Source organism: Canis lupus, chromosome 21 (assembly GCF_003254725.2).
Source record: "Canis lupus dingo isolate Sandy chromosome 21, ASM325472v2, whole genome shotgun sequence".
Lineage (NCBI taxonomy): Eukaryota > Metazoa > Chordata > Mammalia > Carnivora > Canidae > Canis > Canis lupus.
In genome coordinates this window covers 4,712,375-4,739,533 of record NC_064263.1, presented here as the reverse complement: position 1 = coordinate 4,739,533, position 27,159 = coordinate 4,712,375, and positions in this window count along the sequence as shown.

Here is a 27,159-nt window from a genome sequence, read left to right as displayed (position 1 = left end):
ACATGGAGTCTACTTAAGATTCTCTCTCTATTTCTCCTTCTCCCACTGCCCTCCCCCACTTTCTCTCTCTCAAAAAAAACCAAAACCAAAAAAAAACCTTTGGAAATTTTCTCCTTCATAAAACAATGAGAACCCTGGAAAAAAACTTATAAAAATCAACACTTCCAGAACTAAAAATTAACCAACAGTCTACAACAGTGTTGTGAATATTTATTGAAGAAAAGTGATTCAGTCTTGATAAGGGCAATTAGCTTTGTGGTGTTCTAACTTACTCTATCATCCTTCTCTTCTTAGCTCTTGAAAACCAACAGTTCTGTCTGTAGTCATGTTGAAAAGCAGTCTAAAGGACGCCTGGGTGGCTCAGTGGTTAGGCGCCTGCCTTCAGCTAAGGTCGTGATCCTGGGATCCAGGATCAAATCCCGCCTCGTGCTCTCTTTGAGAAGCGTGCTTCTCCCTCTGCCTGTGCTTCTGCCTCTCTCTCTCTCAGCATGTGTCTCTCATGAATAAATAAATGAAATCTTTAAAAAAAAGAAATGATACAAATTATATTCTGTAACAAAAATGAAATGAAATTAGAGATTTAAAAAAGATATTTTGACAAATATATGGAGAATAAAAAGAGCAAATAATGAATAAGACAGAAGAAACACAGGAAGACAGAAGAAACCACAGGAAGTTAACAAATACTTTGAAATGAAGCAAAATAAAAACATAACACACCAAAATTTATGAGATGCAGCTGCAACGGTGATGAGAGGTGAATTTATATCATTAGACACCTATATTTGAAAAATAGAAAAAATCACTAATCAATAACTTAACCTTCCACTTTATAAAACTGGAAAATAGAGCAAACTAAACCCAAATCAAGCAGAAAAAGGAAATAATAAATGTCTGAGTGGTAAGAAATGAAATAGAGGATAGAAAAAACAGTAGAGGAGAAAAAAACAAAAGCTGGTCCTTTGAAAAGATCAGCAAAATCAGCAAACTTTTAGTTCAATTGGCCAATGATAGAAAGTGGTCATATATGGCTAAAATCAGTAAAAAAGGGGAACATTACTTCTAACCTTACAGGAATTTTTTTTTTTAAAAAAAGGACAGGGAAATATTAAAGTAGTATGTCAATAAATTAGATAATCTAGATGAAATGAATATCTTCCTAGAAAGACACAAACTTTAAATATAGTCTCAAAAAACGTGAATTGACCAATAACAAGTAAAAAGATTGAAGCAGTAGTTAGGAAACTTTCTATAAAAACATCCCAGGACTAGGAGGCTACATTGGCAAATTGTATCAAACATTTAAAGAGCTGACACTAATCCTGCTTCCTTCTTAAACTCTTTCAAAGAGAGAGAGAGAGAGAAAGAGAGAGAGAGAGAGAGAGAATATTTTTCTACTCTTTGTGAGGACAGTATGGCACTAATACTAAAACCAGACAATGACATTACAAGAAAACTACAGATCAATAACTATTGTGAATATAGATGTAAAAATCCTCAACAAAATACTAGCAAACCAATTCCAGGAACATTATCTGCCATGGTAGGTAGAATAAAGGTTTCCAAAGATATCCACATTCTAATCCCTGGAGTCTTAAATATGTTAGGCTACATGGTGAAGGAAATAAGGTTGCAAATGGAATCAAAATTGCTAGTTAAAGTACCTTAACACTTTAAAGAAGAGAAGTTGTCTTAGATTAGCCAGGTAAAACTAATTATCACAAAGTTCAAGAAGAAGAAGAAGAGGAGGAGGAGGAGGAGGAAGGCTGAAGACAATGGTCAGAAAAAGAGATGTGATTATAGAAGCAAAGTCAAGAGTGATATAATACAGGAATAATTTTACTCATCGTTTTGGCTGGCAGAGGGAAGAAGGATGCCATAGCCAAGAATATGGACAGCCTTTAGAAAATGGAAAGTGTAAGTAAACAAATTCTCCCCTAGAGCCTCCAGAAAGAAATACAATCCTGCTGATACATTGCTTTTAGCCCAGTGAGACTCATGTTGAACCTCTAATCCATGGAATTACAAGATCATATATTTTTGGTATTTAAGCCAGTAACTGTGTGGTTTGTTTCAGCAGTCAAAGTAAGCTAATATATTCAACATGACCAGTTGGAGTTTATCCTAGGATGCAGTTTGAGCAACACACAAAAGTCAATCAATGTAACACATCATATTAATAGAATAAAAGATGAAAACCACATGATTTTTGCATGTAGAAAAAGCATGTGACAAAATCCAGCACCATATGATAAAAGCACTCAACAAACTAAGAGTTGAATTTTTTCAACATTGGGGTATTTACGAAATATAAAACAAAACATAGCTAATATAATGTTAAAGGTGAAGGACTAAATACTTTTCCACTAAGACTAGGAACAGGACAAGAATGTTCATTCTCAGGACTTCTATTTGACACTGTCGCTGAAGTTTTAGCCAGGCAGTTAGGCAAGAAAATGAAATAAAAGTAATTTTAATTTTAAATGAAAATTAGAAAGCAGAATGATGTCTCTTTGCAAATTATATGGTTGTATAAGTTGAAAATCTTAGGAATCCACAAAAACCCTAGCATTGGCAAAGAAGTTCTGCAAGATTTCAGGATATAAAATCAATATTGTTTCTATACATTATTTATATATAATCCAAAAATGAATTTAAGGGAAGTGCTGCAGCTACAAGTGCATCAAAGTGAAATAGGTACTTAGGAATAATTAAAAAAAAAGTACAAAGTGTGTACACTAAAAACTATGAAGCACCATAGCAAGAAATTAAATAAGGCCTAAATAAATGGAAGGACATTTTGTATTTATAAACTGGAAGATTCAATGCTATTAAAATGGTAACATGCCCCAAACTGATAAACAGGTTCAGTTCAATCCTTATCAAAATTCTAACTTCTATTTTTGCAGAAATGAGTAAGCTTATCTTAACAGTCACATGAAAATGCAAAGGACCCTAAAAATGGTCAAAACATTTGTGAAAAAAAAACAAAGCTGACAAAAATAAAATGTGGGACTACATCAAAATAAAAGCCCAGAGAAGGAAACATTAAACAAACAAACAAAAAAGGACAACTAAGGGAGAGAAGATATTTCTAAGTAACATATCCAATATAGAGTTAATATCCAAAATATATAAAGAACTTCTATGACTCAACACCCAAAACCCAGGTAATCCTATTTAAAAATGGGCAGAAGAACTCTGGAAAACAGTATAGAGTTTCCTTGAAAGGTTAAAAATAGGACTATCCTACAATCAGCAATTGCACTATTAGGTATTTACTCAAAATACAGAAGTATTGATTCAAAGGAACAACACATTCTGATGTTTATAGCAGCATTATCAACAATAGCCAAACTATAGAAAGAGCCCATATATCCATCAACTGATGAATGGATAAAGAAAGCACAGTAAAGAAGATTATATATATAATATATATACATTTTATATATATTATATATATTTATAATGAAATATTACTCAACTATCAAAAAGAATGAAATCTTGCCATTTGCAATGATGTAGATGGAACTAGAGTGCATTATGCAAAGTAAAACAAATCAAATACCATATTATTTTACTCATCTCTGAAATTTAAGAAATGAAACAGATGAACATAGGGGAAGGGAGGAAAAAGAGATGGAAGCAAACCATAAGGGACTCAACTAGAGAGAACAAACAGGGTTGATGGAGGGGAGATGGGTGGGAATGGATCAAATGGATGATGAGTATCAAAGAAGGCACTTGTGATGGGCACTGGGTGTTATATGTAAGTGATGAATTTCTAAATTCTACTCTTGAAACCTGTTTTACACTTATGTTAATTAGAATTTAAATAAAAACTTGAAAAAATGTTAAAAAAATAAGTAAATAAAAATGAGCAGAAGACACGAACAGTAATTTCTGCAGAGAAGACATACAGATGGCCAAAAGACACACAAAAAGATGCACATCATTACTTACTATCACGAAAATGCAAATCAAAGCTATAATGAGGTATTACCTCACACCTGTCAGAATGGCTAATGTCAATAACACAAGAAACAATGAGTTTTGGTGAGAATGTGGGAAAAATGTATAGTAATTAGGACAATGTAGTGCTGGAATAAAGATACACATGGAGTAATGTCCATGGATGTCTATGTGCAAAAGAATGAATTTGGACTCCTATCTCACATAATCACAAAAATTCACTCAAAATGTGTCAAAGATCTAAATATGATAGCTAGAACTACAAAATTAGGAACAAATTTTCGTGATCTTAGATAAGACAGTAGTCTTTTAGATATGATTCCACAAGTACAAAAGAAAAATAGAAACTGAACTTCATAAAATTAATAATTTTTGTTCTTCAGTAGAAACTAGCAAGAAAGAAAACCCGATGAAAATGAGAAAATATTTATAAATCATATTTCTGATAACAGACTAATATTTAGAATATATAAAGAATGCTTACATTACAAAAATGAAAAGGTATAACTTAATTGAAAAATGAAAAATATTTGAATAGTTTTTTCTTGAAAGAAATATGCATACATAAGACACAAAAACTGCTCAATATTATCAATCCATAGGGAAATGCAAATCAAAACTATAATGATATGACTTCACACTCACTGAGTTAACTGATCTGGTAGTCACTGCATGACCCAACAATTCCACAGCTGGATACATATACAAGAGAAATGAAAACATATGTACACACAAAAATTTGTACATGAATGCTCAAATCAGCTCTATTCATAATAATAGAGAAATAGAGCCAGGTTCTACTTATTATCAATATCTGCCAGAAAAATTATAGCTTGGGTTTGCACATCATTTTTATATAGAATTTAATCTCTAGCTCAGTCAAAATCCTGTTAAACAGATAAGGAATTTGTATGAGCAGACCCAAGAAGATCTGAAACCACGAAGGCATTCACTGAATATTGAGTAAAATAGAAACTGGAGTGAGAGACCTGATAGATATTGCTGGAGTTTGTGGGCAAGATTATGAGGGATCTGGATACCAAACCAAGGAAATTATACTTTGCTTTTTAGGCAACAGAGAGCTACTGTAAATTATGGTTCCATGTTTACCAAAAGTTCGGTCTGTTTTCCTGTGTTTTTGTTGTTGTTGTTGTTGTTGTTGCTGCTTTTCTTTATTAAAAATCGGTTGCATTTTGATGACGTTATTCTATTTCATATATTTTATTTTATTTTCTGACTTAGGGTTCTGTGGTCAAATCATATAATCTGCAACAAGAAGCTCTGTGTCACGGCATAATTAACTGATTTCAATATTCTTTCAATAGCATTTAAATATGTATATTATAAATATATATACATATTTGTATGCCTTTATTTTATAACTGATGTTAAGAATTTAATTATGATTTTGCAGCAACTTGAAAAAAGTGTGCTCATTTCAAAAGTAACTTTGATTTTAAAAGTTTAAGTGGAATCTTTAAAGCATGTGTAAAGATTTGTGATATATATGTGTATATAATTAGTCATCTCAATGGTCATTTTGATTCATGAAGTAGAAAGTTTATTCTCAAATTAAATGTTCATGCACATCACAGAAATAAGACTGATTATGGCATATTTATATATAAAAATGACTGAAATTCAGTGATGCTGTGAATGACATTTTAGAAAGTGTCAGACAAAAATAAAATGCTTTTTGTGTTTAGATTTTACTCTCCATGTCAAATACATGCCCTTGTCTAGTGGCACAAAAAGCTCTTGAATCGAAACCAAAATGCAATAAAATATAAAACAATTTTACAGTACATAAAACATATATTATTTTTGGTGATCAGGGAAACATAAATCAAGACCACAATGAGACTCTAGTTTGCACTCATTCAAATAGCAAAGTATTTAAAAACTTGATAATACCAATCTCAGAAATAGAACTACAGTGTTTTAGGAATGCAATTTAATGAGACTTTTGATTATGAATCACATTTGGTACATAACCAAGAAGAAACTAAATCTCTCTGCTTCACCAATGATATAGAATTTCAGGAATGATGGTAAATGTGTTAAGGACGAGAGATGGAACAGAATGGAGACGAATGAGGGAAAGAGATCTCTAATAGCAGGAAGATGAAGATCAAATAGAAAAGAAGACATTCTGAAATTTTTCCAGGAGGAAGATGTCTACTCATGGATACATGAGAACGAACTAGAAAATTTCCATGCTACACACTTGATGGTGTATATACTTCCTCCTCCTCAAGTTTACAGTGAAGTCTACTGTCTACACATTCTGGAGACTGTGGATACTTTGGGGATTAAAGGCATCAACACATTAGCATACAAAGAAATGTAGCATGGTAAAGAACTAAAATGCCTGGATTAAAAAAGTACAGAGGGACATTGGGCATCGACATTTCAGTAGAAGTAGAAACTTGCAAACAGAGGTAAATTGAAGAAGGTAAAATTCTACTAAAAAGCCCAAGATTACAACCCCATTGTGGAATGGTCTTTTGAATGAATGAATGAATGAATGAATGAATAAAATTTAAAACACATTTTAACCTTAAAGGACAGGTTGAATTTGCTCACTTACGTGTAACATGGACATATGTATCTATAAAGACTTGCAGATAACAGCTTAGTAGAGATCATATACCTTCTATGGAGCTGAATGGAAATTTCATTTTCTTTCCTGGCATACATTTTAGTCTGCAAATCTTTAAAATCCTGGAGAGAGCTTGTTATATGCATCTATGAAGTCGCAAGTAATTTTTCCTGGTCACAAAAATTGTTTTTTTTGTCCCATCTATTAATTATGAAAAGAAATGGATTTTATACAAGCTTTCTATCTTCCTTTATTTCCATTTACCTGATTTTAGGAGTTCCCCTGAAACTGGTGGCCTAAAGGCAATGCAGCTCAGGATCAGGGGCTGAGATAAGGAATGTACTGAAGATTTTAGGGCCCCAAAAGTATTACTGTCTCTTTTCATGTATTTGGCATTGTTAATTCATATGAAGGTGATAGCAGTGTTTATAAGTACCTAGTTTACAGAACAAATTTTCCTTTTGGGAACTTTTGTCACTTGAAAAATGTGGGCATCCTACTGTGTAAGGTTGAACTGAGAGCATAAAAATTGATTTCACATGGTTCGTGCATTTTCTAGAAGATTGTCTTATTTTTTTTAAATGAACACATTAAAAAAATAAATGATCACATTATGAGTTTATCATATCATATTGGTAATTTCCTTGAGAGCCTCCCCCCCATTGGAACTGATGTGTCACAGTGAGAATAGATGTCACATTGCAGATGGATTTCTTTTCTAATTCTCCTAATTAAGTATCCATACCATAGCAAAATTCTTCAGTTACTTTAATGCTCCTAATCCCATGTGATGTTTCCATTTTTTTTCTGAGATTTCTGAAAACCTTTTTACAAATTACTTTTATATATCCAATGCTTTCAAGTTTACTCACTGATCAGTGGATTACAGTGATTACCATTTTGTTTTGCACATTTCTTTCAGTCACATACTCTTATAGGTAAAACAGGATGTGGCCATGCTTTGTTACCACTATCCCCACCATCTGCAGAGCCCTTCCTCTATCTTTTCTTAAAATTCCACTCATTCATTCAAGATAGTTTTATCTCTTTCACAGAGTCATTCTCTCACCCTGCTCGAATTGATTTCTTCCTTTCCTCTTTGCCTATGGAAAAGTTTGTTTACAATTCTGTACTGATAAGTTCAATTCAACAAAACTTTATTTTCTGTGTATTAGTTGGGTCCTCTGGAGCTGGATTTAAGCCTGGCTCTAACCCTTCTAGCTGTGGAATCTTAGGCAAGGAACTTAATTTCTCTCTACCTCTGTTTCTTTATCTTTAAAGTGAGAAAATAATGGTATTTATTGTTGTAGTATTCAGGATTGTTCTGAGGGTTACATATATCAATCTATAAAGTTCTTGAGTGAAAGCCACCATGTCTGGCTTCGAGTTTTATGCTAAGCAACTCCAGCACATACACTGCAGTGTAAATGGTAATTGTACAGGATACCATCTATACAATATTAAATGGCTACCCTACTCAGAACAGTATTGGGAACATAAAATTAGCTCTAAGTATCTAAAAGTATTAGTTATTACTGTTATAGCTTATTTTTTACTGAGAAAAAAATTATCCTTAGATTATTTCTTGATTTCTCAATTCACTTCTTTCTTTTCTTTAGTTCCTGGAAGAATTATTTGCTCCTGATTTTTTCTCTTACATTTAGTTTTTAATCACTATTAATTTACCATTCTTTGGACTGTATATACCATCGCTAGGAAACCAAAAATTATTAAAATTAACTCTAAAATGAAGTAAAATTAGAAAGATAAATATCCAGGTAAGACAATGAGAAAGTTATCAAAAGACCCTCCTTTCTCTATTAAAATGACATTTTCTGGACTGAATTATTGTTTTTAAGATCAATGAGATTCTCTTGTAAACACCATATAGTGGCATTCTTAAAAATAACAACAAACACAACTAATAAAGTGCATGTGTAAATCTTTATGTAAAAGTATCAAACTATTAGTAATTAAAACTTCAGTGCATTAAAATACATCGAAAACCAATGTGAAAGGCCCCTGGGTGGTGTAGACCAACTCTTGGTTTCCACTCAGGTCATGATTTCAGGGTCATGTGATCCAGCCTCAGGTGGGGCTCCAGGCTTAGCAGGAAGTCTGCATAAGACTGTCTCACTCTCCCTTTGCCCCTCCCCACCCTGCTCTCAAATAAATAAATAGATCTTAAAAAAAAAATGTGAGATTTATTTCAGCTATGGAGGATATTTTGATATAAACTAAACAAAATTTTTTTTATGAAGCATGTGAAAAATTATTCGGTAAAATTTATTATTCCAACAAAAGAAGAAATTTTGGTGAGCCAAAATAAACACATTATTTTATGTTTAAAATATGTTCATATTTATATCTCAAGTTATGTCAACACTGTGCTTTAGGATTGAAGTCAGAAGCATCCCCTTTATATTCAAGGAGGAATAATGGTTAACAGTTATTTTTTTCCCTTTGTTTTGGAAGTATTAGGTAATTCTATCAGACATTATAAAATATTACAAAAGGCAATCATAATATTTAATTATTTGTTTTCATTACTAGACTATTTTTCTCTAAGAGCCAGGAACTATGTTGTGTTTGTCACTATATCCCTAACTCCTACTGGGTGTATAATTTCTGAAATTATTTTTAAGTGAACTAATGTTTTCTTTAAATTTATCAATTATAAATTTCTAGTTCTTAACTAATATAGTGACTAAAAAGTAAAACTTCCCCATATTCAAGGAGAGAAATTTGTCTTGCTTTTACTTATATTTTTCCCCCTTTTCTACCTACTTCTTAGAAGAGAGATTATTAAGCATAATTTTATTAAGATGGTTATTGCTTACTACAACAATCCTTTTTTTTAAAAAAAATATTTTATTTATTTATTCATGAGAGACACAGAGAGAGAGAGGCAGAGACACAGGCAGAGGGAGAAGCAGGCTCCATGCAGGAAGCCTGATGTGGGTCTCGATCCTGGGCCTCCAGGATCACACCCTGGGCCAAAGGCAGGTGCTAAATCACTGAGCCACCCAGGGATCCCCTACAACAACCTTTGATTTAAAAAAAATCAGAAACTATCCTCAGGATCCTTTTTTTTTTTTTTTAAATCACACTTTCAATTATTGTGTGCCTAAATTGATGTTTTACTGGTTTTGATGCTCAAAATTATTTTTTTAAAATCTTGACTTTCTTTCTACTGAGTTCTTGATTTTGATTTCTATCATCTAAAAAATGTCTAAAGAAATTTCTTTTATAAGTTTTTTGAAGAGGTAATCTCTACATCCGCTGTTGGGCTTTAACTCATAACCCCAAGATGAAGAGTTGGATGTTCTACCAACTGAGCCAGCCAAGCACCCCAAGAAATTTTCTTAAGTGAGATATTAGTGTTTATTTCAGAGACTCAACTATTCACAAATGTCTTATTTTCCCACACAAATGACAAGTTCCACATAAAAATTTTTGCATTAAATATTTTCTTTGAAACTTCCAATTTTCTGTTTTCTTTGGATATACTATTTTATTCATGAGAAATCTGAATAATTTACTACATTATTTTCTTAGAGCTAAGTTAATTTTTCTACCTGAATGGTTATGACACTTTTTTTTTCTCCACTACTTTTGCAGTTCAAACATTATTGAGGAAAATCAAATAGAGCCTGAGTAAAAAAAGACATATACTTTTCATGGATTAGAAGATATTAAATGATATCAGTTTTCTCCAGAATGATCTAGTTAATCAAATTTCTAGTAATATTTATTAGTGAAATATAAAATTATTAAATACTTATATAAACATATATTTACATATTATATATAAATATAAGCATATAGGGCAGCCCCAGTAGCGCAGCGGTTTGGCGCCTGCCTTTGGCCAGGGTATAATACTGGAGACCCGGGATCGAGTCCCACGTCGGGCTTCCTGCTTGGAGCCTGCTTCTCCCTCTACCTGTGTCTCTGCCTCTCTCTCGCTCTCCCTGAATAAACAAATAAATCTTAAAAAAAAAAGAATATATTTTTCATATATAGATAAAACACTACTTGAAGAAGGAAAAAGGTAGGGTGCTAATATCAAGTCTTAAAAGCTACAAAAATAAGACAGCATTTTATACTCACAGTGAAAGGCAGAAAAGAATAATAGAACAATGAGAGAGCCCTCAGAATTAGATTCATTCCATATTGACATCTGGTTAATGACAAAAATTGGGTTGCAGAGTAGCATGAAATATAGTAGGACTATATTTTCAATAAAAATAGTAGGATGATGGATAACCACTTGGAAAAAATTGAAACTTGATTGATATCTCCCACCATAGACAAAAATACACTCAAATTTTTATTTATTTATTTATTTATTTGTCATTTTTATTTTTTTAATAAATTAATTTTTTATTGGTGTTCCATTTACCAACATACAGAATAACACCCAGTGCTCATCCTGTCAAGTGCCCCCCCTCAGTACCTGTCACCCACTCACTCCCACCCCCCGCCCTCCTCCCCTTCCACCACCCCTAGTTCGTTTCCCAGAGTTAGGAGTCTTCATGTTCTGTCTCCCTTTCTGATATTTCCCACACATTTCTTCTCCCTTCCCTTATATTCCCTTTTACTATTATTTATATTCCCCAAATGAATGAGAACATACACTGTTTGTCCTTTTCCGATTTACTTACTTCACTCAGCATAATACCCTCCAGTTCCATCCACGTCGAAGCAAATGGTGGGTATTTGTCGTTTCTAATGGCTGAGGAATATTCCATTGTATACATAGACCACATCTTCTTTATCCATTCGTCTTACAATAGACACCAAGGCTCCTTCCACAGTTTGGCTATTGTGGACATTGCTGCTAGAAACATCGGGGTGCAGGTGTCCTGGCGTTTCATTGCATCTGAATCTTTGGGGTAAATCCCTAAGAGTGCAATTGCTGGGTCGTAGGGCAGGTCCATTTTTAACTCTTTGAGGAACCTGCACACAGTTTTCCAGAGTGGCTGCACCAGTTCACATTCCCACCAACAGTGTATGAGGGTTCCCTTTTCTCCACATCCTCTCCAACATTTGTGGTTTCCTGCCTTATTAATTTTCCCCATTCTCACTGGTGTGAGGTGGTATCTCATTGTGGTTTTGATTTGTATTTCCCTGATGGCCAGTGATGCGGAGCATTTTCTCATGCGCTTGTTGGCCATGTCTATGTCTTGCTCTGTGAGATTTCTGTTCATGTCTTTTGCCCATTTCATGATTGGATTGTTGGTTTCTTTGGTGTTGAGTTTAATAAGTTCTTTATAGATTTTGGAAACTAGCCCTTTATCTGATACGTCATTTGCAAATATCTTCTCCCATTCTGTAGGTTTTCTTTTAGTTTTGTTGACTGTATCCTTTGCTGTGCAGAAGCTTTTTTTCTTGATGAAGTCCCAATAATTCATTTTTGCTTTGGTTTCCCTTGCCTTCATGGATGTATCTTGCAAGAAGTTGCTGTGGCCAAGTTCAAAAAGGGTGTTGCCTGTGTTCTCTAGGATTTTGATGGAATCTTGTCTCACATTTAGATCTTTCATCCATTTTGAGTTTATCTTTTACAGTCAAATTTTTAAAGGTAAAACAAAGCTTTTAGAATATGAATTATTAGTATTTAAATAGGAAAAAAATTAAATAGAATATATAAAGCACTAACCATAAAGGAGAAGACTAATAAATTAGAAGATTGACAAGTTTGAGTATGGGAAAGTTGAGGACTTCTATTTATTAATATTATTTATGAAGTGAGTAAAAATGCAAACCATGTAGTGAGAGAAAATATTTGCAACATATGTAACTGTCAAAGAACACTTAATCCAGAATTCCTACAAATTAATGAGAAGAAAACTGATAAATATTAGTAGAGAAAATGTGTAAGATAATGAACAGTCAATTCCCAAAGAGAATATCCAGGTAGTCAAAGGAAATTGTGTTCATTTTCAGTATTTATTAGGAAAATGCAAATTAAAATTAGAATATGATACCTGAACATAATGATCATAATGGCTAAAATGAAAAAGACTGATAATAATAAGTGTTGCCAAAGATGTGGATCAATAAGAATTACCATGAACAGTGCTAATGTTGTACATAGATACTACTTTGGAAAATAGTTTGTGTTATCTACTAAAATTGAATCTAAGCACATCTATAACCCAGAAATTCCACCTCTAGATATATAACCAATTCCAAATTCCATTTCTAGGTATATAAGCAACCAACCAATGTATGCATTGAAAATATGTCCAAGAGACATGCTCAGTCAGTTAAGCATCTGACTTTGGCTCCAGTCATGATCTTGGGGTCCTGCAATCAAGTGCCCCATTGGGCTTCGTGTTTAGTGGGGAGTCTGCCCCTCTCCCTCTGCTTCTTCACTACTCATTTGATCTCTCTTTCAAATGAGCAAATAAAATCTTTTTTAAAAATATGCACAAGAATAGATGAAATATTCAAAACTACCCTCAATTTGCAAACAACCCATATATTCTTGAACAGTAGAATTGTTAAATGTGCTGTGGTATTTTCATATAATGTAATGTTATATGGGAATTAGAGTAATAAACTTCAGATGCACTCAACAATATGGATGAATCTTACAGACAAAATATTTTAGAGGAATTATAAGAGAAAGAGGCATAATATATACTGTAAATGTATATATCATGAATAAATAAATAAAATCTTTAAAAAATTGTGAGGATACTATAACAAGTTTCCATAAACATTATAACTCATTTAATTCTATAATTATGATGTTAAATTAGTATGGTACACTTGTTATAATAAATGAATAAACTATTGACATATTATATTAACTGAAGTCCATAGCTCATTGTTTCTCTTAGTTTTTACCTAAAGTACTTTTTCTGTTCCATGATCCCATCCATAATACCAAATTATATTTAGTTGCCATGTCTCCTTAGGCTTCTCTTAGGTATAAAACATTTTTAACATACAATATTACATTAATTTTAGATGTATAACATAGTAATTTGACAATTCTGCACATTATTCTGTGCTCCCCATGATAGGTGTAGTTACTATCTGTCACCATACAATGTTATTTTATTATTATTGACTATATTCCCTATGGTGTGTTTTTCATCCCAGTGGCTTATTTATTTTATAACTTTAGCCATTTATCTATGCATGCAAACTTAGATGGCTTTTATAACTTGGCTATTGTAAATAATACTGCAATAAATATGGGGGGTACATATATCTTTTCAAATTAGTGTTTTCATTTTCTTTGGGTAAATACCCAATAGTGAAATTATTGGATCATTTGATATTTTAATTTTTAATTATTTGGGGAACTTCCATCCTGTGTTTTTTTTTTAATTTTTATTTATTTATGATAGTCACAGAGAGAGAGAGAGAGAGAGGCAGAGACACAGGCAGAGGGAGAGGCAGGCTCCATGCACCGGGAGCCCGACGTGGGATTTGATCCCGGGTCACCAGGATCACGCCCTGGGCCAAAGGCAGGCGCCAAACCGCTGCGCCACCCAGGGATCCCCCATCCTGTGTTTTATAGTGGTTGCACTCATTTGTATTTCCACCAGCAGTGAATAAGGGTTCTCTTTTCTCCATATCCTCACTAACCTTGTAATTTCTTGTCTTTTTGTTACTAGTCATTTTAAGAGGTGTAAGCTGATATTTCATGGTTGTTTTACTTTGCACTTCCCTGACGATTAGTGATGTTGAACATCTTTTCATATGTCTCTTGACCATCTGTATGACTTCTTTGGAAAAATGCCTATTCAGGTCCTCTGCTCATTTTTTAATTATATTCTTCTCTCTCTCTCTTTCTGATGTTGAGTTATATAAGTTCATTACATATTTTGGATATTAATCTCTTTTTGGAAATATCACTTGCAAAACTACTCTTCCATGCAGTAGGTTGCCTTTTTGTTTTGTTCATGGTTACCTTGACTCTGCAAATCTTTTGATTTTGATGTTGTACCAATAGTTTATTTTTGCTTTTGCTTCCTTTGACTAAGAAGATATATCCAGAAAAATGTTACTAAGGCCAATGTCCAGAGATTAGTGCCTGTCCTTTCTTTTGGTAGTTCTATGGTTTCTAGTCTCACACTTAAGTTTTTAATTCATTTCGAGTTTATTTTTGTGTATGGAGTAAGAAAGTGGTCCAGTATCATTCTTTTGTATGTAGCTGTCCCATTTTCCCAGCACCATTTATTGACGAAACCATCTTTTCCCTATTATATATTCTTGCTTCTTTTTTCATAGGTTAATTGACCAATAAATAAGGGTTTATTGCTGGACTCACTATCTGATTCTAATGACCTATGTGTCTATTTTTGTACCAGAATCATACCATTTTGATTAGGTGTAGCTTTGTAGTCTATCTTGAAATCTGGGATTGTAATACCTGTAGCTTTGTTTATCTTTCTCAAGATTTCTTTGGCTGATCAGGGATTTTTTGTGGTTCCATACAAATTTTAAGATTACTGTCCTAGTTCTGCAAAACAATGCTTTTGACATTTTGATAAGGATTGGACTGAATCTGTAGATTGTTTTGGGTAGTATGAACATTTTAACAATATTAATTCTTCCAACTCATGAGCATAGTATATCTTTCCAGTTTTTATGTCATATTCAATTTCTTTCATTGATGTTTTACAGAAGATAAGCCTTTCACTGGTTGATTAAATTTATTCTTTTTTTTTTAAATTTTGCTTCTTTTTTTAAAATTTATTCAGAGGCAGAGAGAGAGAGAGAGAGAGAGAGGCAGGCAGAGAGGCAGAGACACAAGCAGAGAGAGAAGCAGGCTCCATGCAGGGAGCCCGACGTGGGACTCGATCCCGGGTCTCCAGGATCACGCCCTGGGCTAAAGGCGGCGCTAAACCGCTGCGCCACCGGGGCTGCCCAATTAAATTTATTTTTATGTATTTTATTCTCTTTGGTAAAATTATAAATGGGATTGTTTTCTTAATTTCTCTTTCTGCTATTTTGTTATTAGTGTATAAAAATCCACTATGTTTCTGTATATTAATTTCAAATTCTACAACTTTGCTGAAACAATTTATTAGTTCTAAAGGGTTTCGTTTTTTGTTTTTGTTTTTGTTTTTTTTTGGTGCAAGTAGTGACAGATTTACTTCTTAACTTAAAATTGGATACTTTTTATTTCTATTTCTTCCGATTGTTGTGGCTAAGAGTTCTAGTACTATGTTAAATAAAAGTGGTGAGAGTGGACATCTTTGTCTTGTTCCTGATCTTAGAGAAAAAATTTGGGTTTTTCATTATTGAGTATGATGTAGCCATGGGTTTGTCATATATGGCCTTTATTATGTCCAGGTATGTTTTCTCTAAACCCATTTTGTTGAGAATTTTTGTCATAAGTGGATTGGTGATAAAATAGATGTCTACATGGAGACAAATAAAAATGGAAAAAAGTGATCCAAATCTTTAGGATGCAGCAAAAGCAACTAAGAGGGAAGTTTATAGCAATACAGATCTACCTCAAGGAGTAAGAAGAATTTCAAATAAACAATGTCTTGCATCTAAAGGAGCTAGAATAAGAAGAACAAACAAAGACTCAAAAGTAGAAGGAAGGAAATAATAAAGTTCAGAGTGAAAATAAATGAAATATAAACTAAAAAAGAAGATCAATGAAACCAAGAGCTGGTTCTTTGAAAATATAAACTTTGATAAGCCTTTAGTCAGACTTACCAAGAGAAAAAGAGGGAATACTCAATAAATAAAATCAGAAAGCAAAGAGAAAAAGTAATAATCAACATCACAGAAATACAAAAGATTATAAGAGACTACAAATGATTGTATGCCAACAGATTGGACAACCTAGAAGAAATAAATATATTTATAGAAACATAAAATTTTCCAAAGCTGAATCAAGAAAAAACTGAAAATCTGAATAGATTGATTCTTAAGAACAAAATTGAATTGGTAGTTAAAAAAAGAACTCCCAACGAACAAAAGTCCATGACCACATGGCTTTGCAATGGAGTCTACCAAACATTTAAAGAAAAGTTAACACCTATTCTCAAAGTATTCCAAAAAATAGAAGAGGAAGGGAATCTTCCAAATTCATTCTATAAGCCCAGAATTAACCTGATACCAAAACCAGACAAAAACACATCTCCTACCCTCCCCCACCATAAAAGGGAACTATCCCTTTTATATCCGTGGTGAACATAGATGCAAACATTTTCAACAAAAAATTAGCAAACTTTATTCAACAATACATTTAAAAAAATTATTCACCATGATCAAGTAGGATATATTCCTAGGTTGCAACCATAATTCTGTATTTGCAAACCAATCAATGTGATACATCACATTAACAAAATGAGATAAAAGCCATATGATCATCTCAATAGATGCAGAAAATGCATCAGACTTGTTCTTGATCTTGAGAGTTAAGAGAAATATTGGTCAGGTATTTTCTAATGTATCTCTCAAATGAGATTTGTCTTGGGTTTAGAAAAATTAGAAAATTAGATGGAAATTATGTATTTTTTTGGGAGAAAGATCACAGATAAAGTGCCATTTTCTTTTTTAAAAAAAGATTTATTAAGAAAAAGATTTATTTAGTTATTTGAGAAAGAGAGAGAGAAAACACAGGAAGGGGAGGGACAGAGATAGAGAATCTCAAGCAGATCTCTCACTGAGCGCAGAGCCCAGGTGGGGCTCAATCCCATGACACTGGGATCATGACATAAGCCGAAACCAAGAGTCAATCACTTAACTGATTGTGCCACCCAGGTGCCCCAAGTGCCATTTTCATTAGTACATCAAAAGTATCAAGAGTACACACTTACAAACATGACTTACCATGTTATCTTAGTGTATGTTATCTTTGAAATATTTGTGGAGGTTTTCTGCATGGGATATTTGTCTCCTCCTCTCTATTTATTTATATCATTATGGATTAATTCAGATTTTAATGAGGCCTTTATTACCTATATTTGGTTCACTTCAGTTTTTATAATCTAATCAACCTCAGATTAATTAACTCTTCAGCTTCATTTATTATCCTAGAGATGTACTTAATTGTTTTCAAATTATTCTATATGCAATTCATTATTTTTATATTGGTAAATGTCTAGCAGAAATATTCTTCTTAGAATATTTATCTAGAAAAAATCTATTCATTTATTTTACAAGATGAAGATCAAATGTGATTTCCTCTATGAAATGTTCAACTTTCCTGAATGTTCTATCTTTAATTGCTCTTTACTCTGAAAACACTTGGCATATGTCTCTCTTTATAGCACTTACTACATTTTATTGTAGTTATTGACTTATATGCATTTATATTACATTAAGCTGTGAGCTGTGAGCTGTATTCTTCTATGCAATAGCCCCTGAACTTAGAAGTGTCTGAAAGCCAACGTTTTCATTAAATTTGTATGAAGAGTAGAACAACCCAAAGTGAAGGATGTTGTGAATATTAGTTGAAACACCAGTATCTCTACCTCTGCTATATTGTAAATAAAGTCTGGGTGGAAATCACTTGTAGTACATTGTTTACCTAATTAATCCTACTACAGTAGAGGTTGTATGTAGCCAGCTCTTAATTATCTTCTGCAAAGTCTATTTCCTTACTTCTTCCAAGAAATACAGACGTGCTTAATTTAAAACAATGTGTCTTCACCGTGTAGTTTCCTGGGGGCTCTGTTTCAGAGGACTCATTATAATTCTCTACTTGCCAGGGTAATTGCAATCAGAACATGATGGTAATTTTAAAAGATTTGACCAGATTGGTCAAATTCTCTATACTAGACTTTGGTTTCTCAATTTTCATTATCAGTTTCAGCTTTCTGAAATCCCCAGACTGCAATTTGCTATTTTATTTTATGAGTCTCTCACATTGTGTTAACTGGATGGCATCTCCTTGCTTAGTGATTTTAGCTTCAATTTACAAAGGAAATAAATTGTTCTATGTTGTATTTCCCTGGTTTTGTGTAAGTCATGATAGAATGACCAAATGGGGGGATCCCTGGGTGGCTTAGTGGTTTGGCGCCTGCCTTTGGCCCAGGGTGCAATCCTGGAGTCCCAGGATCGAGTCCCACGTTGGGCTCCCAGTATGGAGCCTGCTTCTCCCTCTCCCTGTGTCTTTGCCTCTCTCTCTCTCTGTCTCTGTCTATCATAAATGAATAAATAAATCTTAAAAAAAAAAAAGAATGACCAAATGGGGTCTAAGACATGTTACTTTCTTTTTGAAAAGCTATTAGAGATCTCTAATACACTAAAATTTTTTGGAAGTGGGAAAGATGAATAGGAGATGAATAGATGAATATTGCTGGTTTCTGTACAAGGAATAAAGCTTATTGTTTGTTTTGCACGGTGGAAGTCAGGTATGTTCACCTACATGGTTGGTGAAAGTCTTGTGACATACTCAGTGGGAAGCCTGTCTGGTCTAGACACTAATTAGAAGAGTGTGAATTGGCCCACCTATAGGCCCCCCTTTTAGTATGGACTTGCTTTATTTAAACTGCTTTTTAATTAGCTCCTATTTGGCACAGATGGCCAGAGAGCACATTACAGAATTTTAAGTCAACCTCTAAGTCTATTGTGATTTGCAATGTTTTTGATCTTGAGAAGAGAATTTCCCAAGATGTCTGCAGAGAAAATGCTTTTCTACTGAGCAGGGAATCATAGGCCATTAAGAGGGCACTAGAGGCCCTAGGCAGAGGTGGAAAAATCAACATACTTTTGTGGTAGAGTGACTTTTCCATCAGATTTCTGATTGCCAGGAGCCAGCTGGGATGAGATTTAAAAAAGGATTTGCAGCTACGAAATAGGATTGAATTCTGGCTTCCACACTCCTTGACTGTGTAATTTAAGACTGTTTCTCAGCCCAGGTTTTCACTATTGCCCCACTAAGAAGCCTTTCTTGACATGTTTTGCTAATTACTCTTCCATGAAATTTTAATAATGTACTGTATATTTGTATACTGTATATATATCTGTGCTTCATACATAGAGTAAGCAGAAGACTCACTCTATTCAAAGAATTAAGAATAACTAACACTTTCAAGTCGTAAGAAAAATATGAAACTGAAAAGTTACCATTTAACTTTCTAATAATTCTGTTTGTTGAATGACTGTTAATGAAACTTATTTACTTATATAAATTATAATGTATCAAATTGTATATGTAAATTAGCAATTTATATAAATATAACAATAATAATAATAGCAATCTAATCCAATTTTAGAAAAATCATTCAAAAAAGTTTCTTTTCCATGAAGAGTAAAACAATAAAAAATAATCCAGAATTATTTTTCAGTGAACACAACTTTTGACTTTGCTTAAAATAAGAGAAGGACTTTTAACTAGGTGTTAGATATTCATTCAAATATTGTCAACGTTTTTCTTTCCCAAACTGGGAAAAATAATGTTTGCTTGGATAACATTTGTAAAATTAAATAATAAAATATTTATTAATAATTTATTTTCAATGTTCAGTAATATATTTTCAAATTTCATGTCACACATGAAAGCACTGAGGATTAAATAACATTCATAAGGCAGCCAATGGCAGATGATAGACATGTACTAGTCCTCATGGTATGACTTTAAGACTAAATAAAAATCAATCTAGAGAAAGTCTTCTAATCATAGCCATCTATTTCCAGTAGTTCTGTAGTTTTGATCTTATATACATTTTGTGCATGTTTCATGAACTTGATGTCATTGGTACCCAAGACAACTGAATGACAGAATAATATTTTGTCAGGTGGGGAGCCATTGTAATTACTAAGATATATTCCTCCCGCCAAGGACTAATTTTCACCCTCTTGGAGACATTATCAGGGCCAGTGAGAATGCATGATTAGAGGTAAGGTCATTGATGCTGAGAGCCTTGGATTCTTAATTGTAAAAATAGGGATATTATCATCAAACTCAGGTAAATGTGTGAAAGCAACTAAAACAGTGCTTGGTTATGGAATTCATTATTAGTTCAAGAAGGATTTTTGGAATATTAACCATGTGACAGACACAATGGTAGGTGCTAGGGTTGTATAGTTGAATAACACATGGATAATGCATAGTTCCTACTGTGTCCAAATTTACTATTAAATAAGTAGATAAATATTTAAGTAGATGATTTTCATACAATATGTCAAGTACAGTTGTAGTATAGGCAAAGAGAAAGGATCTTAGCTTAGTTTTCAAATGGGTCAAGGAAACATGAAAATGACTAATAAATATCATATTAAAGGATGAATAGAGAATGGGTTTGGAATAAGCCTTGGTGTATCAGGGCACAAGGAGAACGATTTAAGTGAGGGGAAAATGTGCATGAAGCTATATAATTATGTATCATTTGTAAGAGAAAAAGCAATTCTAAATGTCTAAGAGGTAGATTTAAAGAGACAGTGTTCTGGGAGATGAGATTGGGCGATAGGGAGAAGGCAAGTCACATATAGCAATCTATGTAATATTAGAGAGCTTGGATTTTATTCTGTCCATTGGTCCTTCTTACTTTTTCTCACTGAAGTACAGCTAACAACAGAGACTGCTATAATACTGCATTGATAATTCATCAATTAGCCTAAAATTTCATGTGAATTTTAGATTCTACTTCATTATGTACCTATTTGTAAGTATAGTAATACTTTAAAAATTACTTGCCTGTTAAATTACTTCCAAAAATATTTGAATAAGATTGGTGGTCTAGAAGGATGTGCCATGTTAATACTTTGAATTTCCCTTGGTACATCTCTGTATGTGTGGTAATAGGCATCCCTGGGCTTGAGAAGTATCACCTTAGGTTATGAGAACAATTTAAAGATAGTAGAAAAAGAGTGACATGCCCATATTTCTTCTTTAAATAGAATGTTCAGGGGCAAGAGGTTAGGATGAATTTGAAGGTAATGAGTGGAAACCATTAGATGACTACTGCAATAGCTCAAATGAATGTTAAAGAAATTAAGTTTCTATTCTCCTACAGAGACTGGGAGATAAGGGTGCTTCTTCCTTGATTATTACATTTCAAAAGGATGGCTCCTAGGGCCTTCAGAAACACATTCCTGGGTTGCAAAACTGTCAAAAAGTTTTCAAAAAATATATAGATGTGAAAGGGGCAGGAAGAGAATTCGCAATAATAAATTTTCTAATAGAAATGTTTTAAGAATTGGAAAGTAAGGGATGAGGTGGGGTATAGTCAGAAAAACGTCTGTTTGAAGTCTAGTCAAGCTGTGGGCAAAAATTTATGGCCTCTTTGTCAGTGCTAAAGATTACATTTTAAAGTTTACATGCAAAATCTTGCATATAAAATAGTAAGGGAAAGAGAAGAAAAAATAAAATCAAAATATAAATAAATATACATGCATAACAAGCAAAGAGAAAAGAACAGTGATTCCATGGGCGTGAACCCATTTATAACCCCTTTGGTTTGAAAGATTTACTTGATCTTTCAAGCAACACTGCTTGAAGCACTATCACAGCACATAATAAGAATGAACATTTTACAAAATATCACTGTCTACAGGTCTGCAAATGGTGGTGCTGGCAAAGCATTATGTTCGGGGAAGGTTAATCCATATTCAAAATATATGTGTCTACTTCAATGAAAATGAATCTCTGCCTCCTCTTAATGGAAAAGATCTAATATAATCAACTGCCACCAACTGGCTGACTGATTCTCCCCCAAACTCGGGGGAGAGTGGTTTTATCAAGTTTATGGTTAGCTCTACTGTTGTCAGAATAAATACTTAGCAGTAGTAGCATCTAGGTCAGATGTCATAAGAGAAAGTCCAACTTTTGAACCCAAGCATTGCCTCCATCCTTGTGATCAAGAACACTTTCTACATGGGCTCATTTACCTTGTCATGATGTAGCTAGGGATAAGGAGTGACTGTCATGCATGTAATTTTTGTCCACTAGACTAGTGAAAGCTTCCTTTGGTGAACATTCACATGGGACAAAGATATTTTCATAGTATTTGCCTATTCTTTAAGTATCTTCCATGTAATTCTTTCCAGACTTTGTCGCTGATCTTCCAACCCTGTTCTTTCCAAGTCTGTGATCATCCAACCAAACCATCAGAAATTACTTATGAGTCAACCATCTTCCGGTCAAAGTGGAAAACTGAAATCACTATTTGAATTCTGCCCATGGGGAGTATTTTCCTTTATTGCTGTCATTTACTGTCACTCTGGAGTCTATCTCTGTTACTGTACCCATCTACTTTATTTCTTCCTGTTTATGGAACTCTCTATGAGGCTATAGGTATCTGAGAGAGAAGAATAAATGTAGCATGAATCATTGCTTAAATGTTGCATGAGCAAGTGGCTCCCTTAAGAGTCTGAGCCACTTGCTCATGCAACTTTATCTTCTATACCTTTGTGAACCCAGTCTCTTTTATACTCTTTCTCTTTGATGATAAATTATTGTCAGACATGCCCAAACTTGTGATTTGGTCAGTCAGACATGAATTCTTGATAGGAAGCTCCGATTGCATGGTCAACTGGTGTCAGATAGGTAGGCTTTCTTAGTCTCTACCAATGCCAAGTAGCAGGCTAGAGCTGTTTTTTAAAAAGGAGAATAATGGGACATCTGGGTGGCTCAGCAGTTGAGCATTTGCTTTGGCTCAGAGTGTGATCCTGGAGTCCCGCATCGGGCTCCCTTTCCCTGTGTCTCTGCCTCTTTCTCTGTGTGTCTCTGTGTGTCTCTCATGAATAAATAAATAAATAAAATCTTAAAAAAAAATAAAAAGGAGAATAATAATCTCCTTTATTTATAATCTTTATTATTAAAGACAAATAGAGTTGCTCCAAGATTATGGTTTTTGGGATTCTCCTATTTGCACTTATAGAAGGCTCCATATAGCATTCTTATTTGCCAAAGACACATTAAATGCAATTAGATCTATCCATTCAGAAGGCTATAGTGTAAAAGCAGTTTTCACTGCAGTCTGGACTTGTTGCAGAACCTTTTCTTCCTCAAATTTGGCAAATTTACTGGTGACTTAGGAGATGGGCCAAAATAGCACATTCAGATGTGGTATCTGTTACCTCCCAAATCCATAAAAACTGACCATGTCTTGTACCTATTTTATCATGATAGGTGGTGGCAGATGCAGTAACTTATTTTTTTTTAAAGATTTTATTTATTCATTCATGAGAGACACAGAGAGAGAGAGAGAGGCAGAGACACAGGCAGAGGGAGAAGCCGCTCCATGCAGGAAGCCCAATGCCCTGGGACTCCAGGATCACTTCCCGCGCCAAAGGCAGGCAGGCGCTAAACCACTGAGCCACCCAGGGATCCCCACTTATTTTTTCACAGTAGCAAGGATACTATCACATTCCCATACCCCTAGAAATGTCAATGAAGTCACAGATCTATGAATTTTTGTGGGATTCTTTTCTGGATTGCATGAGTCCACTATCATTCAGATTTTGACTAAGACTCCATTTATTACATTACCACTATAAACTACCACTTTGACTTATGGGGCACAGTAGCATTTTGGGCCCCCAAGAAATTACCACAATTCACTATGTTTGGTAATCCCCAGAAAGTCTAGATATTTACTTTTCCCTATATGCTTAACTCCCTGCAATTCCCTTTGGAAAAGGTGCGAAGAAATAATTATATACCAGTGGGGTTGTTGCAGGGTCCTTTCACAAGATGAGATTCCTTTTCACTTCAGAGATTCTGTGTCTTTGAATGGCCTTTGTTATGGAGAATGAGTGAAAGGTCATGACTTAGCATTTGGTTGACTCAATTTAGGTTTTTGATTATCAGACCTAGGGATTTTTCTGTTACATGGTTCAGATTGTGTCCTTATAGACCTTCCATCTTTTTCATTCCTAGGAACACTGTGTCCTTGTCAGAGATCCCTGAATGCCAAAATATTTTGATTCCTGGCATACCTCTGCTGACCTTGATGGCAAACATGTTCATCTTGTTGGCAGCTAAGTGTTCCCACTTGGTTTCCGCCACTCTGGGAATCCTATCATCTTCATTGAAATCAGGAGCCCATCTCAACTGCTGTATTTTGCATTGTCATATCTGGCTAAGTAAAAGGAGGAATCAGAGATTTTCAAGGATAATGATGCTATCCTTAGTAATGCAGTTGACAATGCATAGTGAATGGAGTATCTTCTGGGTTGTCTTAGTGGGTGACTGTTATCAATCACACATTAATCCACTCCAAAATTCCCTGCTCTCTAAGCTTTGAATTCCTTACTGCTCATCAATCAAGAAAAGCACTAACCTCTTGTTTTCATTAAACATAGCCATTAAATCTTAGTTTCAGTCAACCATAAAGATATTAGAATTGTTTCTAGGTGTGTAAATCCAATTTATTACATTCAGATAATTTAGTAAATGCAAACATATAAATGAATTTTGCTTGATCTTGTGTTATAGTCCATCCTCCTACATATATTCCCCAGGGTTCTGCTAAAAAATATTAGCAAATTTTGTAATTCTTTGGAGTATAAACTATTTTTTCTTTGGTCATAGCATGTAACTGAAACTTGGAGCATACCCTTATAAGCTATCTGCCCAGATGAAGTTACCACAGTTTTCATGAAAAGGAAGAGTAGTCTCCTCAGGCACATAATGCTCACAAGTACAATTTGGGAAAAATGTGAATTTAATGATGCTTTGATCCTTCAACCCAACCAACTAAATTTAGAATTTAATTTTTCAACAATATCAATCCATAGAAGATATCTTTTGTTATTCTTGTTGTTTTCACCATAAATATCCTCAAGACTCAGGAGATTCTTTTCCATACTCTAGTCTTTGTAGTTACCATTAATGCAGATGACCATAGCAGCCACATGAACATCCAAGGCAATGAACATGATCATCCAAAGTTCCAGTTGGAACTTCATCATAAGCAAGTTCACTGATATCATCACTAATTGTGATGCCACTGCATGCCATGGATTACCAGTATATCTTTTGGCATTGACAAGTAGTTCAACACCACATTCAAATCTTTTTTTAAAGGATTTTATTTATTTATTAATGGGAGAGAGAAGCAGAAATGTAGGCAGAGAGAGAAGCAGGCTCCACGCAGGGAGCCTGATGTGGGACTTGATCCCGGGACTCCAGGATCATGGCTTGGGCCAAAGGCAAGCATTCAACCACTGAACCACCCAAGCATCCCACCACATTCAAATCTAAGGGGAGGACCAAATCTGCCCCCAAATCTCATTTTTGAGTGTTTGTCTCCTGGGACTACTTCTGGTATTACTTCCACATCAGATGATCCAGTCAAGACAAATGACACTAGTAATTTGGAGAGAGAAAATTTAATACAAAGAGTAATTAACAAAATTTAGGTAAAGATTTTTTTTTAAGATTTTATTTATTTATTCATGAGAGACACAGAGAGAGAGAGAGGCCAAGACACAGGCAGAGGGAGAAGCAGGCTCCATGCAGGGAGCCTGACATGGGACTCGATCCCAGGTCTCCAGAATCAGACCTTGGACTAAAGGTGGCACTAAACCACTGAGCCACCCTGGCTGCCCTAGTTAAAGATGTTAACAGAGAACTTTAAGTGGTATAGAACTAGCAAAAGCAAAAAGTAGCCACTTCCTTTAGGGCTTAGAGACAGCAAACAAGGAAAGACTAAGAATTTAGCAGATTTAGCTTACTCTAAGACTGAGATGCAAACCTTTTTGGACTGAGGCGGCTGAAACAGAAGAGTGAATCTTGCTAGTGGTAAACAAATTTGCCAGAGGTTGAAGATCAGAAGTGGTCTATAAGAGTGATCTGCCAAATGGCTGGAAACACTTGCCAGAGGTCACTGGCTTAAGCTGTATTAGAGGAGGTCATTGAGAGGATGTGACATCTGGTTGACCTGAAAGCTGGAATCAAGCAATCAAAGACTCCTCACCACATCCCCTATCTTTGGAATTTATGTTCAGCCTACCATTCCCACAGTGGGAACTGTTCCAAGGTCATAATCTTGAGAGAGTAAGGTGTTGTTGAGACCATATGGATGATATATATGACTAAACCCAGTTAAAGCCTTTATATAAACTTTTAAGATTCTGATAGACAGGTGCAATGATCTACTTGTCTTGTGGGTGCTCAAGATAAGATGCCTATGTGAGGGGCACCTGGGTGGCTCAGTGGTTGAGTGTCTGCCTTTGGCTCAGGTTGTTATCTCAGATTCCTGGGATCAAGTACTACATCAGGCTTCCTGCATGGAGCATGCTTCTCCCCTGCCTGTCTCTGCCTCTCTTTGTGTTTCTCATGAATAAATAAATAAATAAAATGTCTAAAAAAAGGAGAGAGACTTCTATGTGAGTTCCCTTACTTATTAAACCTGCTGCCTACCAATCTGGAGTGGCTTCTACTTTCTTCTCTCTCTCCTTGCCCTGCATGTACAGGGGCCAGTTTGTGAACCAACAAACTCATATGTAGGAATATCCAGGAGCATTGTTGGAGACATTTTCTGGAGAGTGCAGGCCATAGTTTTCTGTGGGACATGAAGATGAATACTACTGGGGCCACAAACACACACCAATCTGCTAGTGATGAAACAAAAAACTGCACAGTAGAATCTGGAAGTGAAATCCCTTGCTTTTATTATAGCTTTGCAGTGTCCCTCCATTACTCTCTA